Here is a 14,805-nt window from a genome sequence, read left to right as displayed (position 1 = left end):
AGGAAGAGAGGAGAACAGCATTAGAATGGCCTTGAGATTCCTAGTTAGCCAGTTTTCTCTGCAGAGCTGGGAAAGAAGAGGGCCACTTCCAAAGGATGAGAAGGCTCCTATGAGGGACAGCTGGAAGCAGCAGGCTGCAGCAGGCTCTGTGGGTTGGGGAAATTGGTAGAAGAGTGTTTTAAGTGTTTCTTTCATTAAAAGCTGAACTGGGGGTGAATTGCACGCATGTCTTGTAAAGAAAAGATGCTCAAGAATTCCAAGACCTTGAGTATAGTGTAGGGAATTGGCGTCATTTCCTCGCTGATGGTGATTTCCTGTGTGAAAATAAATGTCTCCCTGTGACTCCCACCCCACATGGTGTGTGCACAGAAATCCAGTCTCCTACCTCTTCGGTCAGATTTTGGGAGCCGATGTTCCCATGGCAGTGGCTGATGGGACAGACAGAGCCGGGGAAGTGGTGAATGTTACACCTTGAGCGTAAACAACTTGATTGCCCGTTCACTTCCTAGTAACGCTGTCTAGGCCATTTCCTTTGGTGGCTGCATTAGCCAGCATGATTCAAGTGAAGATGCAGCACATCTGTGACTTCCCTTTCCTAGTTTCCAGGCCAACTGCCTTATCAAAGAGAGGAATGGAGTTGATTAGACACGGCCTGTTTTTGTAAGCCCATAGCAGTGGCTTTAAGGCTCATGTGGGCCTTTAATATTAATTAATGCTGTATTTGGATGTTCCCCTAAATATTAATAGTAGGTTCTCTGGTCCTGTGGGACCTCTTCTGCCCCCTGGAGTTTATACTGTCGCTCACTGACAACCATTTGATTAGTTTCTTGAAGGCTTCAGAGTAAATTTTAACTTGGTCCTGCTGACTCTGGATTCCTCTCAGCTCTCTTAACTGTTGTTTAAGCTGTTCTCTTCCTCATCTGGCCTGTATTTCCTGTCTCTGGTTCTTACTATGAAGCGTGTTAATAAGCATCTGGATGCCATTAACATGTTTTGAGAGAACAGAAGCAGGATAAAAAGTAGAAATTGAAAGCAGATCCTACATAGAAGTAAATCTGTGTTCTTTTGTGTTTGCTTCAGGAGCAACCTCCCAGCAGAAGACATCTTTGCATCTTTCTTGTACTTGTGAAACAGCCAGACTAATATCAGTCAAGTAAGTACAAAAACACAGTTTGGACAAGGTTGTTGCCATGTGGTAATAAGAAATACTTCCACAGGATCCAGGAGGTGTTAGAAAGAGCCTGGGTCTGGTCATCTCAAAACACCCTGTCCCAGTAAGCATTCCTCTTCTGGCTCTGCGAGCAGGGAATAAAAAGGGGCAGGACATTAGAGTGCTGATCACTTTTCTCCTTGCTTTTCAGGGCTGGGTGAATCCACGGAGCATATCTGAGGCTCTTTTGAAAAGTCACCAGCAGATGAAGTAATTTGAGGCCTCACCCACACCACAGTTTATTCAGCCAGCTGCGTAGGTCTCTTAACAGAGGTGCTTTTTAATGCAGCATGTCAAGCACTGAAAAATGTCACTTTGATTTTGACATACTCCCCACCAAGAATGATGTGTTTTCTGTTATGCATTGTTGTCAAGGTGAAGAAATGAGTTAGCGTGGATTTTTAATTGCTTTGATGTTGAACTCTGATATAGGCTGGAAGGGAAACATCACCTTGGATGAATAATGAGGAGGTGCAAGAGCTGATCACCCTCTGGTGAGAAGCCAGGCTGTGCAAATGCAAGGAGATGATTTGAAGTGCTGTTTCTATCTCTACTTGCTTTGAATCAGTTGCTCTGTTCCTACGGAGGCTTCTGCTGGCAGCTAGCAGACACCAGGAGACAAGAAAAGATTTGTCTGAAATCCATGTACTCGTCATTTCTGGAAGCCTGGGGAAAGGCTGCCCTCTGCTGTCACGCAAAGCGGTTCCTGGAAATACGTTTGACCTAAATCAAATCACAGCAGTCACACTGAAGCTGTGATGAGCTCAGGGCAACAGCAGGGTAAGACAAGCAAAGACGAACTGTGCGCTTAAAAACCTGGTGATGCTTTCCACACAGATCCCTCTCCTAATAATGGCTGTTACCTACCATGCCCTTAGAGGAAGAGAATCCTCCCTGTGGTCCCCACCTGCTTTAATCCCTGCAACTTCCACCCAAGGTCAAAGACAGAGGACTGAGGCACTATTTAGTAAACTGCTGGCTGGGTGAGCCTGCAGTGAGGGGACAGGGTGCTGCTTCCTCTGTTTAATCTAGGCATCCACATCATTCTACAGCCTCTCAGTTGTAGAATTTTAAAATGCAGAAAGGTGTGTGTTTTTCCTCTCAGCAGGGTGTGTGTGTGAGAGAACTTGGCCAGTGGCTGTACCCTCTACCCACAGATCTTGCAACCTAGAGCAGAGCAAAGTCTCAAAACATCTATAATGCCAGGCCTTTATCTCTGATCTTTAAAACAAAACCTGTACTGAACCCTGTGGTATCTATAATCTAATTCTGATCTCTGAAAGTCCATAAGATCCCAGCCCTGCTTCCTTGGTACCTTCTTTAGACATCACCAGCTTGATCTGCTTTTTCTGTACTTTTGTTCTCACTCCACACCATCGCTTGCTTTGAAACTGTACATTTTGACTCACAAGTAATCTCAGAAGCAAGAGCTTTTTCCTTGCCTGAGGTGCTGCTCAGACGAGGCTGTTTCCCATTACACTTTCCTGAAAACATCCCACTAGAATCCCTCCTTTTGTAATGTTGGGGTGGCAGTGTCCAGATTCAAAGGGAGCACTGCACATAACAAAGCTTGCCTGGAAAGCTGACATAAAAAAAGCCAGAGCCCTTGATGACTCAGGTATTAATGTACTCCATCACATTAAACTGCTGTGTGATAAATTGGGCTCAATCCAGATACAGAAGAAAGAGCTTTTAATTTTACGCAGCCTCTTTACTGGAGACAGAGAGAACCAAGAAGAAACTGCGTGAAATGTAGCCACATATGCAGCATGTCTAACGTGCTGAGGAATGACTTAGAGCCAGGAGGAGCATGGAGGAATATGCACCAGAGCATTTAGGAGCAACAGGAGAGACTTGGCATCCCAGTTTTATGGGTTGTCCTTAGGTTATGACAGTGTCTTCATGGAGTCCATGAAGAAACTGTCCTAGAAAGAGCCATGTCAGGTGGTGGCCCATGAGTGTAGATGTAGGCCAGTCATGTCTTCTCTACACAGGTCTGATCCTGAGCTATAATAGTTAGCCTTTGGTTGACATTATAAAAATAATCTTCAAAATTGTCATCTGTGTTAATTTTTAGAGCCAGCAATGTTGCCCTATAAAACTGCCATCCCACTCTGCATCTTCCTAAGCTCCTGTCTTGAAAGGTTTCTCGTGGCATTGAGCACCACGCTCCACTTACACAAGGCATGGAAATATCTTCCCTGCTATTGGCATGAAAAATTCAGTCTTAATATCACTTCACATCACTTACAACAAGAAGAGCAGAAACTCTCCATCTGCTTTCTCTGCAGTCTTCATTATTTTACATATTTCTTTTATATCCCTTGCTTCCTCCAGGGAGAGCTTTTCCTCGAAGTTTGGTTGTTCCTATCATTGTTTAATGCTGCTCTTTTAGAGACAAGATTACCCACTACACTCAGGGTTCCTAGGGGACTTGCCCTCTAATTACATTTAATCACTCTTTTCCCTCATATTCCCTATGGATCGCAGTACCTTCCTAATTTTTTCACTTGCAGTACAAGCCAAGCAAAGGTTTTCTATGGAAGTTTCTGAAAGCTAGTGGTACCAGGACCCTGTAACCAAGGACCCTGTAAAACACTATAGCATCCCAAGAAAGGAGCCCAGATATTCCTGGAGATAACCCAGCTGCTACAACAGTTGGCTGCTGGTTCTGCCACTGAGCAGTAATAAGCATTTCCTTACTTTTTATTGTCTCTTGCTCTCTCTCGTATCTGGGAAAACATTGAGCTACTTTGTTCTTTTTACTGTTTATTTTCCACAGCACAAACCCCACTGTTTCCCATTTCCTTCCCAGGAAGGCTCCACAGAAGACTCCTGAACCGGTGTGAGTGTAGGAAAAAACCCCGTCATGTTTCTGTTGTTTTGCAAGAATGCCAATTTAACTCATGTAGCTGAAAAAGTAGCAGTAGAAATATTTTCCTGGCTAAAACTAATTGGGACTGTACTTTTTCCCTTAGAGACTCTCTGCAGGACTATGTCCCACATGCCCAGGAGTGTTTGTTGGTTTATGTCACCCGGGCACTGTAGCGCTGGCAGCGCTGAGTCGCGGCTGTCCTGCAAAGCTGACGTGGCCCTTGGCAATCAGTAGGAAGCAAAGATAACTGAAATGCCACCATAAAAGCAGACTTTAGGGACAGAAGCTGTACTTGAAGGGGCAGATCAAGTGAACTGTGGTTTGCTGACTCACAATTCCCTCACCTCACCAGCCCTGCTGGTAAAGCAATGGCTGCTCTTACCCGCAGAGATCCGTCAGCACATTCAGACGACAGCTCACAAGCCCAGCCATTCCACGTGCCTTGGGGAGGTTTCTTATGCTTTAAACCACAGCCTTTCTTCTCAAAGTCTCTAGAAATCACCCACTGAGTATCCTACGGTCCAGAGGGGAGGAGATATCTCAGGCTGGACTGGTGTTGTCACTGCCACCACGGGATTTAGCTGAAAGGTGACAGTCAGAAAAGCAAGCAGCAGGAGGTAACTGCTTGGCTGTCACCCTTTCCTTCTGATCCACAACTATGATGCAGCACTAGTTTATTTTTCTCAAGGGGAACAGAGGGCTTTGCTGTTAATACAAAATGCAGCAGAACAGTAACAATATTCAGCTCAGAGAGAACGTCAATGAAGCATAAGGTAGAAAATCAAACAGTTTGTTACTTTCCCTGTGTGAGCAGATAACAAGACTCTTTTCATTGCAACTGGAAAATATTAAAGGTCATGGGAGGGTGCATGGCTAAAAGGTCACTTTGAGGGTATGGCTTTCCCGTGTGTCTCTGACACAATTAATCACTGGATTTGAATGTACCTCTCTGGTGCAAGAGAAACACAGACCTGACGTTTTCAGCCAGATCAGGGCTTCCTGGGCAAATGTCAACTATGGGGTAAGCCCAGCTCTACATAAAGGACATTTCATGCTAAACCACTGATGCAAAATTTCTTTTTAGAGCTGCTCTCAGTAATCAACTGAGATGAACCCGGCAGGGTATCTCCCTGACTCAGTGAAGATGCTTCAAGACCAGTGATGTGAACCTCACCAGCTGAGCACTGAGGTCAGTCCTGCATGACCGGACTTGGCTCTGGCTCAGTTTGCTGACCAGGACCCAAACACATTGCAGCAGCAAGTGGATCAGTCCATGATTCATACAAGGGAGGCATGGAAAATAGTATCCACACTGCAGGATTGGCTTTCAGCCTCAGCCTGACCCATAGGGCTGGAAAGGGGAAACTTGGTTTGCCACTAAGGCTGTGGGAAGGGCTTTCCCTTCAAAACCAGTGTCTGTAGTTAATAATCACCCACAGCTGCTTCTCTGCTGGGGATTCCCTTTCTTTTTGCCTCTCCCTTCTGATCCCCTCCCATCTGTCTCTTTCCTAATGGAAAGTGGTTATGTAGATACTCCCAGGTTCAATTCCAGGTTCAACTCTCAGACTACTGAGAGCAAACAATGAACACGATTTGGGCAAATCCAAACTTTCCGACTCACTTGTGAGTGGTTGCAGAAGCCATGGAGACACCTCCAGCCAGCTGGCAGCAATGCCGAGGCAGGAATGTTATCCCTAATCCACGCGGCTGAGGACACTCCTCTGGTAAAACAGTAAGTAACATAAAGGAGAACGGCAGTAGGACAGGGCCAACACCACCTCCCTCCCTCCCACAGCCTCTTCGATTTCCTCGACTTTATCCACATGACCAAATCCTGCAAACTCAGTCTTTCCGCAGTCTGGATCGATACACAGTGATCAGTTTTACCTTATGTTCATGATCTCTCACTTTATTGCTGCTGTGTCAGGTTTTAGGGATTAGAAGACAGACAGACGCCAACTAATGTGATCCCCAAGGGAAAAAAAAAAAAGAAAAAACAAGAAAAAAACCCCAAACTACCATGTTTTGCCCACGAGGAGTGTGTCAAATGCGTGTCTGCACTCTGAGCACAGCGGAGGCTGTAAGGCACAAAGAGATTTCTGCCAGGTAGTGGAAAACATGCTATGAAAATATTGTGAGTGACGTTTGCAGGTTGCTGGAGGGAAATTCCCATTGGCTTCCTAACAAGCATTTAAAATTTAACATAGTTTATTTTTTTGACAGCTTTTGCTGTTCCAGCTTCCAATAAAGTCTGTTTGATCTGTGCTGAGCTGATAATAACTCTGGAAAGCCAAGGAGTCAATTTTGAAGAAAAGAAACTACATCTTTATTTTCTAAAGCTTGTCTATGAAAGGTATAAAGGATGCACATGCAGCAGTGGTGGTGACGACCACTGACACTGAAGGCCAAAGTTATAAAGTAATAGTAATAATAAACAGGTCTTTCTGTCTGGTAGTGTCACATTTTCTGCTCTTTAAACTCATCCTTTTGAAGGGCAAACACTGGTCAGGTCAGACACATCTCCCAAGGAAGTCCAGGAGTCCCTGTGACTCTCGAGCACCTGATCTTGGCGACACTCATTTGGGGTTATCTGCTGAGTCTGCAAAACAAATTGTACCCAACAAGTGTCTGCCAACATAACCACCGAGGAGCAAAACAACATCCTCCGCCCAGTCTGTCTGGTGTCAGCACAGGGGCAGACACAAACATGACTTAGTGAGCCACAAGCCCAGGCGTGACCCCACGAATTTCCACACACATCCATTTACACAGCCCACGGCCACGTGCTCACACGCTTCTGCCATTTCACACACCGAGAATCGCTGCTGTTAATCAGAATCTCCCTGTGCCACCACGGCCGAGGATTTAATCATTGTCTAAGGCACGACCAGGCACGAGGCTGCTGTCGCTTAACTGTGACCTAACAGCGTCCCCGTATTTCAGAATCTCCTGTGGCCTGATGAAGAACTAATAAATATAAATCTGAATAACGCTGGCTGTGGAGCAGCACCCATCGTCCACCCTGGGGACGATGGCTGGTGCTGCAGCTGTGGATCACCGAGGGGGGGGATCTCACCAGCGGGACGGCGGTGGCACTGACGGGGGGTCGGGGTGAGAGCTGCACCTGTGGGTCACTGATGGGGTTCACTGGCGGGGGCTCTCATAGCAATGGCTCACTCGCAGAACCCCCCAAACGGCGGCGCCTCCGCCTCAGACACCGCCTCATCCCCTCATCCCACACCCAGCCGACCCCTCTCCCGAAGGGGCGGAACCGCAGCCCCAGCGCGGCCCCTTCCGCCGGCCGCGGCCGCGGCTCCTCCCCCGGGCGGTGGCAGAGGCGGTGCCTGGCTCTCTCCTCCCTCCTCCCGCTGCCGCCGCCGCCCGGGCCGCTTCCTGCGCCGCCCTGCGCGGGGGCACCGACGTGTCGCGGCGGAGGAGCCGCGCTAGGCCGCGCATCCCGCCCGCCGCCGCAGGTGAGGCAGCGGGGCCCGCCCGCTCCACGGCCAGCCCGCCCGCCCGCCCTTGGCGCCGCAGGTGCCTCCCGCCCCCGCCCGCAGCCGGGGCTCCCCCCGGGGGAGCGGCCGGGAAAGTTTAATTTCCCCGGGGCGCCCCTTTGTGTGAGCGGCGCCGGCGGCCTGGGCCGGGTGGCGGGGCGGGCGGCGTGAGGGAAGGGCGGGCGGCGGGGGTGGCTGCCCGCTTCTCCCCGCTTTTCTCTGCCCTTTTCCTGCAAATCCACGTTCTGGATTTCCATGGTAACCCCCCGGCGGGGAGCGGGCGGTGGCTGGGAGCGGCGCCGGGTGTGTTTGGAGGTGCCGGTGGGAGGCCGGGCCTCCCTCATGTGGTCGCTCTCCCCCCGCAGGTCCCCAGCCCCCGGCAGCATTCCAGGCGATGCTACGGGGACAGATATGACGACGGCCTCCCGGAGATACTCCCGGCGTGTTCTCCCCAAGGTATGGCCGGCTCCTGGCTTTGGTTTAGAGCGAGTGTTTTGGGGTTTCCTCTGTAACGCTGGCGCATGGCAGCAGGAATGGGATAGACTGGGCTGCGGAGCGCTGAAGGGTTTGTTGGTTCCATAAGCCATTTAGGATTGCGATGGTTCCCGGGTTTGTAGATGATCCTAAAATTGTGTGCACGGGCAAATGTTATTTCTTGCTTTCCCTTACTGTAATTTTTCAAGCACAGTATGTCCTGTTGAGAGAAATACCCATATATGTGTGTAAAATACCAACCTTCTGCACGCTCAACCAAAACTTTCCCTCTCCGACTGTCTGGTTTAGGCCTTAGTATGTTATTGGTTCTCTTTTCCTTCTCTGCTTTTCTTATATTCTCTAAATACTTAGGGTTTTCTCTTATGTGACATCGAGTGTACATCAAAATAATTATTGGACTTCAGACTTGCACATGTGGGTTTTTTGAGATTTTTCAGGCACAGGTAGTGTCTTTAGTGTGTTACCTGTACCCTGTCTGATGAAGCTGTGAATGAGAAGTCCTATGGACTTCCTTGCAGCTGTGCTATAACGTGCTTTGCAACCCTGTGAAGAAACACTCTTACTAAAAACCTGACTGTAGTACATTAATTGTTGTAGTGGCTGCAGTAATTACTACTTTTGCCTGAGAGTCAGTGTGACTCTTGGCCAAACTGTAGTATAGGCAAAAGCTATAGTTCCCTTGCAGTTCTTTGGGGATAGGATAGTGCTTCTGTTGGTTAGGAAAACAATGCCTAAAATGGACTAACAGACAGGAGATCCATGGCTGTTTAAGCTAAAGTCAGTGTGCATCATGTAGGCAGCCTCACAGTGGGGTCAGAAAGTTGCACACCAAGGAGCATCTCTACCTTTGCCATCTGATTTGCCAATAACAGGACCTGTCCTGAGTGTCCCTGTGTCTTCAGTACCATCTTCCTCTGTAGCAGGAGTCTGGTGTGTGTGTTGGAATTTTGCCTTGTTGACAGCACAAACCTCATGGGAGGAGAAGAGTATGTACATTTCCAAGGTTGAAGGCGGATATTGTTTGCCTGGAAGGTGTCAGGAGGCACTAGAAAGAGTGGAGGAAGCAGACTGCAGACTTGCTCTTTGGCAGCTTAGGTGGGAAGAGGTTGGGAAACGGAATCATGTATATATTATTTCTTCTTTTGGGGCAGCAACTCTGTGTAGAAGCCACTTCTGCTTTTCCTTTTCAGACTTTGGGGAAACGAGGAGCTGCGAGTCTCTTAAGAAGAGAGAAGGGCAACAAACATCATATTATCCTTCCAGTTGGGAGGCTCAGTTTTCTTTTGGTTTATTTTTTCTTTACACTTTGTTTATTCTTGGTCTTATTTTATGAATGGAACAGAAAAAGCGAGTGGATGAGCATAAATGTGGAGGCTCTACCTACATGTTTCTGGGGCCTCATGTGATTAAGTCCAAAGAAATATTTACTGCCACATCTAAGATTTGTCTTCCCCATATTTTTAACTTTTTGCACCCACTTCACCTAGGTGCTAGATTTAAAAAAAAAAAAGGAATTGAGTATTCTTTTTAAAAGGTAAAGAACTGTTAATGTTCTGTTAATGTATTTCCCTCGTAGTCAAAAATGACAGATCTATTTACTGATCAGATGTTCTGAAATACTCATATGTAATAGCTGAAATATCCCAGCTTTATCTCTATCAATCTGGTTTTTAAATAAAAAATAAGAAGAGGAGCCGCTTTGGATGTGTGTGGGAGTGTGCTTAAGATGGGTTATTAGAGTTGGAATAGCGTATCTGACACTTTGCAATATGCCAAGGGAGTTCCCACCAGTTTTATGCAGTTGCTGTAAGCAGCAGTGTAAGGCCTTCCATTTGTTTTTTGGCATTCTGGATGTAGCATAACCATACTGGTTTTTAGGTTATAGAATTATTTGTCCTTTGTGTCAGTGGAAGCCATTTGAGGGATGAAAAGGAGGTGATGTGAACAGAGGTGATCGGTCTGGTTTGGCCTTCTGTTGGGCAGGTATTAGTACCACAAGAACTATCAGCAAACATGGGTGGCACACTCTGTTTCTCACCGAGTTGAAGTTTGGATGGCCTTGTTTGCTGAGGACCTGCCCTGTAGAGTGACTTCCTGCCTTGTGCCAGTGGACTGACATCCTGTGTCAAGACTGCTCAGTAAGACTTGATATGGAGTACACTGGGCCTGCTTTTTGATGGTCCCTGGTCTCAGCTTTATGCATGATGTCAAAGGTGTTATGTATTTTAATTTGACTCCTTCATAGCTACTTGCAGTTCAGGACTTGGGTAAGGCTTTGGAAAGATGCAATTCTCGTGAATATTCACATTTTTGAAAGATTAGTTTCAGACGAGCCTAACCCCGCTGAAGACAGCGGGCAGAGAGGCTGCACAGGGAAACTTGCTGTTGGTGCAAATTGCCCTGAGCTTCTGTCAGACTCCTTTTGTAAAGTCAGGACCTCAGTGTTGGGATTTTTGCTGGGGCTGGTGAAATTCTTCTGCCTTTCCTCCACACGTCACTGCTCTGCAGTCTCTGCCTGTGACAGACTTGTAGCAGGAATGCCTGCCGGGGCTCCATGGTCTTTGTTCAGCTGCATGGGCCTCTGTGGAGCTGTAGAAGATGCTCATATTTCACCATTTTCCAAGAGGATAATACACACTGTAATGCTGATGCCTGAAAAAAAAATGAGTACAAAATGATTTCACTCCCATCTTGTGTGAAAGTGGGAGCAACTAACCACAGGCCTTTTCTGGCATATATTTTTACTGCTTTGCTGATTGTTTCTGAATGATTCTAGCACCCCTGGCACAGAAGAACTTGGTGCATAATGACCTAAATAGCTGTAGAAAGGTCTGTTCCTCCAGCAGAGAAGCTGCCTTCCGATTTCAAATTAGTGTTCAGCATTGGAAGCTTGAGTTTCCGGATGAGAGGAAGTACATTTGGTACATTGGGTACATCACAGATGTTTCATGTAATTATTTTATTCAGTACCTGAACAAAAGTGAAATATTACTTTTCCAGATAGTTTGTCTATAAGGAGATAATTGCTTTCCAGTTTTTGACAAAATGTTTACATTTATGTATTATTCTAAGTCACAAGACGTTATTCAGTGATGGGACATTCTTGGGTAATTTTTTTCAGAGGATCTTATTCTTGGGTTTAAAGAAGTGAAGCTCAAGTAAAGCTTTTTTTAGTTTGTGTTTGTTTTTGGGTTTTTTTTTTTATCTGCTGTTGCAATGTCTTCAGCTGGGGAGGGCAAAAGAAACAAAATACAAAATATAATAATATGAAAATCAGATGTTTTATCCTGGCCTTGTAGTCTATCCCTGGTGCTTTTCAGTGAAGATGCAGCTGTCCAGTTCTTTCTCTGGAGTCAGATTACTGTTCTTTCTTCTCTGTTTCCCTGTTTGAGGAGAGCATTTTGAGATGCCCTTATGAAAGAGACAATTTAAGGGGAGGGTGGTGGCATTACTCTTTAAGCTATTCAAGTGCTCTTGCTTTTCCACAGTCCCCATTATGCAGTTTGCTGGGAAAGTGGCACAGTCTGAGGAATTACAGAATCTGCTGGATCGTAGCAGCACATGTGGCTAAGCAGGGCTGATGAGAAAGGCAGATAACTCATACACAGCTTCCTTGTTGGGTTGCTTTCATCCCAGCAAGACTGATCTGTGTGGTCGTCACTCCTGCTAACTTTGCAGAGAAGTTCACACCCTCAGTGTGAGAACAGGAGATTTGGGATACTATTTGGATGCGCAAAATGCACTAAAATACACGTGTGTTTATGAATACAAATATATGTATATTTATTAGGCTTTCAGAAAGGCCAGGCTGACACAGGCTCCTTTCCAGGTTGTGTAAAGAGGTTTGATGTTGGAGTGTGCCCCAAATGTAGATGCCTTGCCCTGGGGACAGGTCACAGGTGTCCTCTTACTCCGGCCTCATCATCCCCCTGACAGTCATCTGCTTCCTAGTCTGGAAGCCCAGGGTGGAAGTAGGTTGTTCAGAAAGAGCTTGGCTTAGCAGAACAGCTACAGCTCATTCTCTGAAACTGCTTCAACATTTCTGCTCCAAGCTAATCTTCTCAGCTCCTCCTCTGAAATAGGGATGTCTGTCTCAGGGAAGTTTCAGCCTGAGGAATTATTAGCTGGTTGAAAAAAAAACCTGAAAGCTTGTGTTAACACAGTTTGGTTCACATTGTCTTGCAAAGGTGGTGTGTACTTTGCTCGTGCCATGACTTCCCTGTTACGGGGTAAATCCTGCTGATGTAGCAAAAAGAGCTGCATAATAATAGGTAGGGAAACCTAAACTTTTGAGGACAGAGTAAATACGTTAGATCAATAACAACATGCTATTGGCTGTTGAGGCCCTGGAAGGAATCCCTTGTGCATTTTTCTCCTTTAGTTACGTTTCAGGTATAAGTATCTTTGGTATTTATGATGTCTTCTAGAAGAGGTGAAATAGTTTGCTTTAGCTTAATTTGTGTGTGGCTTCTGATGGTTTTCTCTTCCAAAGGGTGTTGGATAACCAGAACAGTACTTGCAATGTTTTCATTTCACCCTGTTGTTGCCAAAGCCATGAAAAGCAGCAGGGACTTTCCCGTGCCATTTGTGTCCACAGAGAAACTTCTCCTGCCTTACTTTTGGGATGCAGAGTGTACCTCTTCAAAAGTACCTGCTGGTGTCCAATGGGCACACAGTGGACCATGTGGAATACTTAAAGGGAAGCTTGCACAGTATTGTATGGTCTTTCCCTTGGGTGCTTAGTGTCTCTTCTCCAATATGACTGCTTTTGAAGCCGAAGTAAAGTTTGGAGAGCAGGTTCTAGAAGTGTCTGAAGAGCTGAAGCTTATAAACTCCATGTTCCTGGGTGTCCCTTGAAGTACCAGCTAGCTTATCAAAACTGCCAATTTAAGTTGAAGGTATTACTAGTGGGCTGTAGATTTATTTTCATTTGGGAGGGAGAGCGCAGAGAAAGGAGAAATATGAGTTTATTTAATGCATAAATGGAGACTTCAGGCACCTTGCAGGGATTATGCTGGCTTAATAAATTCTAATTTGCATTGTTAATACAAATTAAAGCTTTACAAACCAAAGTATGCACACGTGAAAATTCCCGGTAAAAATTATTTACTTGTGCAAAGCTGTCACCTTAAGTAGGAAATAGGAAATTGGTTGATAATGCTAATTAAAAACTACCCAAAAATAAGGAAATATGAAGTTAGTATCCATGAATAGACAAGGCTTAGTTTGCACCTTTTCTGATAAGGTGTTCATATTGTGATAGTACTGGATGTTTCGGTAGCAAAGACTCACCATCATAAACACAAAGCATGTGGATAACACTCGGAATATGGAGAGACAGTTTCCAAAGAACTTTGGTACAAGTCTTAATAGTTGGAAAAACAAGCACACGCTGCAGAGTTACGGCTGCCCTGGGCAATTACTTCTGAGTAATACACTTGGTTGTTTGTTGTGTTCTCTTCTAACAGCTGAAACCTCGGGTGTGAAACTCCAGAGTCAGAGCGTAGTCATCACAGAAATAACTTCTTAAGAGTCATGTGATTAATACATTACTAACTGCACAGATCTTCTGTTTTGCTGACTGTACAAGTATCCAAGCATGTGGTTATTACTTTCGTCATGGCAGTCGTTTTATTCCATGCTGTGAGTTGTACAGCTGTGTCATATCGTAGCTGCTGAGCGTGTTATTGAACAAGAATGCTTTTAAAGAGGAAGCTGTAAGATGAAAGGTTACCCTTCATGTGTTCAGACTGTAAGAAAACTGTAAATTCAACTCATCAGAGATATTTTCATTGTTGCCACGGTTCATTTGGTTTAACTTCAGCGATATTAAGTCATTACAGTGACAGTGTAATTTAATTTTAACTAAGGAAATTAATACATTGTGTACAAAATAGATGTAATGTATTTGAAGGCATGTTGTAACTAAACCCATTATCGTGGGCTCCAGGTTCCATCATTACTCTTGTATCTAACCTCTAAAGTTGTTTTTTTTTAATTGTCTTAGTTTAATACACATTGCTAGACAAAATATGTGTAACTTATGGTGATTACTGGAGAGAACACAGTTTATGTAACACATAATTGTATACAATTTAAATACTGATGCCATGAAGTTACACGGTTGCATATTCTTACTGTGGCCATATGTTCTTCTGAGTAAGAGACTCGTGGGGAGTCACCATTTCATAACTCATTCTGCACAGTTTGTGCAGTTAACTGCATTTATCTGCCTTTCACTTGCAAGGGAAGTTGAATGAGTTAAAATATTCTGCAGCAGTTCTGTTCTGTGTTAACATTGCATTTCATTTGTTTTGGTACGTTTAAATCAGCGAATTTATATATTATTGCAAATTTTAAAATGTTGATTCAGGAGGCTGGTTATAGGTTCATTTGTCTATAGAATGTTTTGTAGTGGAGCACAAGAAACAGCTGTTCTGTTGGTGAACAAGTGAAACTTTTCCAGCTGTGGGCAAAGTTAGTGCACAGAGAAGGGTTTGGGTGTAGGGCAGGATTTTTGTCTTCTTATGGACTTGGCAAATACTCCTTTCTGATTTGAATTTAATTCAGGCATTATTGTCCATTTTTCTTTCTCTCTTTGAAGCTACACTTCCTTGCCTAATTTAAGGACTGCATTTTAAGGAATGCCTGGTTTGGGGCAGTACAGATGGATTTATTCCTGTGCAAATGTGGCTGTTCATTGAGGTCAATTATCCATAAGGTCCTGACTT

General features: G+C 45.2%; 1 protein-coding gene and 1 long non-coding RNA gene across 4 annotated transcripts in view; one reads left to right on the top strand and one right to left on the bottom strand.

Moving 5' to 3' along the window:
* Positions 1–6,383: 6,383 nt before the first annotated feature.
* On the bottom strand, positions 6,384–7,391 carry LOC113973178. The gene is made up of 3 exons (XR_003536167.1): positions 7,210–7,391; positions 6,899–7,041; positions 6,384–6,684 (listed from the first exon to the last, which is right to left on the bottom strand). It is a non-coding gene; the product is annotated as an uncharacterized LOC113973178 (long non-coding RNA).
* A 105-nt stretch (positions 7,392–7,496) lies between these two features.
* The window catches only part of VPS54 (VPS54, GARP complex subunit), a 47,214-nt gene continuing 39,905 nt past the window's right edge, over positions 7,497–14,805 (top strand). For 2 of the 3 annotated variants that reach the window (XM_027694964.1, XM_027694962.1), the window contains exons 1-2: positions 7,497–7,558; positions 7,945–8,035. The gene's annotated coding sequence lies outside the window, so the exon portion shown is untranslated. Of the gene's footprint in view, positions 7,559–7,750; positions 7,838–7,944; positions 8,036–14,805 lie in introns of those variants that run through there. The other variant, XM_027694963.1, reaches the window with a different exon arrangement.

Source organism: Neopelma chrysocephalum, unplaced genomic scaffold, assembly GCF_003984885.1.
Source record: "Neopelma chrysocephalum unplaced genomic scaffold, ASM398488v2 Primary Assembly neopelma1_99, whole genome shotgun sequence".
Taxonomy (NCBI): domain Eukaryota; kingdom Metazoa; phylum Chordata; class Aves; order Passeriformes; family Pipridae; genus Neopelma; species Neopelma chrysocephalum.
The sequence above is the reverse complement of the archived record's forward strand: the minus strand, read 5'-3'. Positions and strand labels throughout refer to the sequence as shown.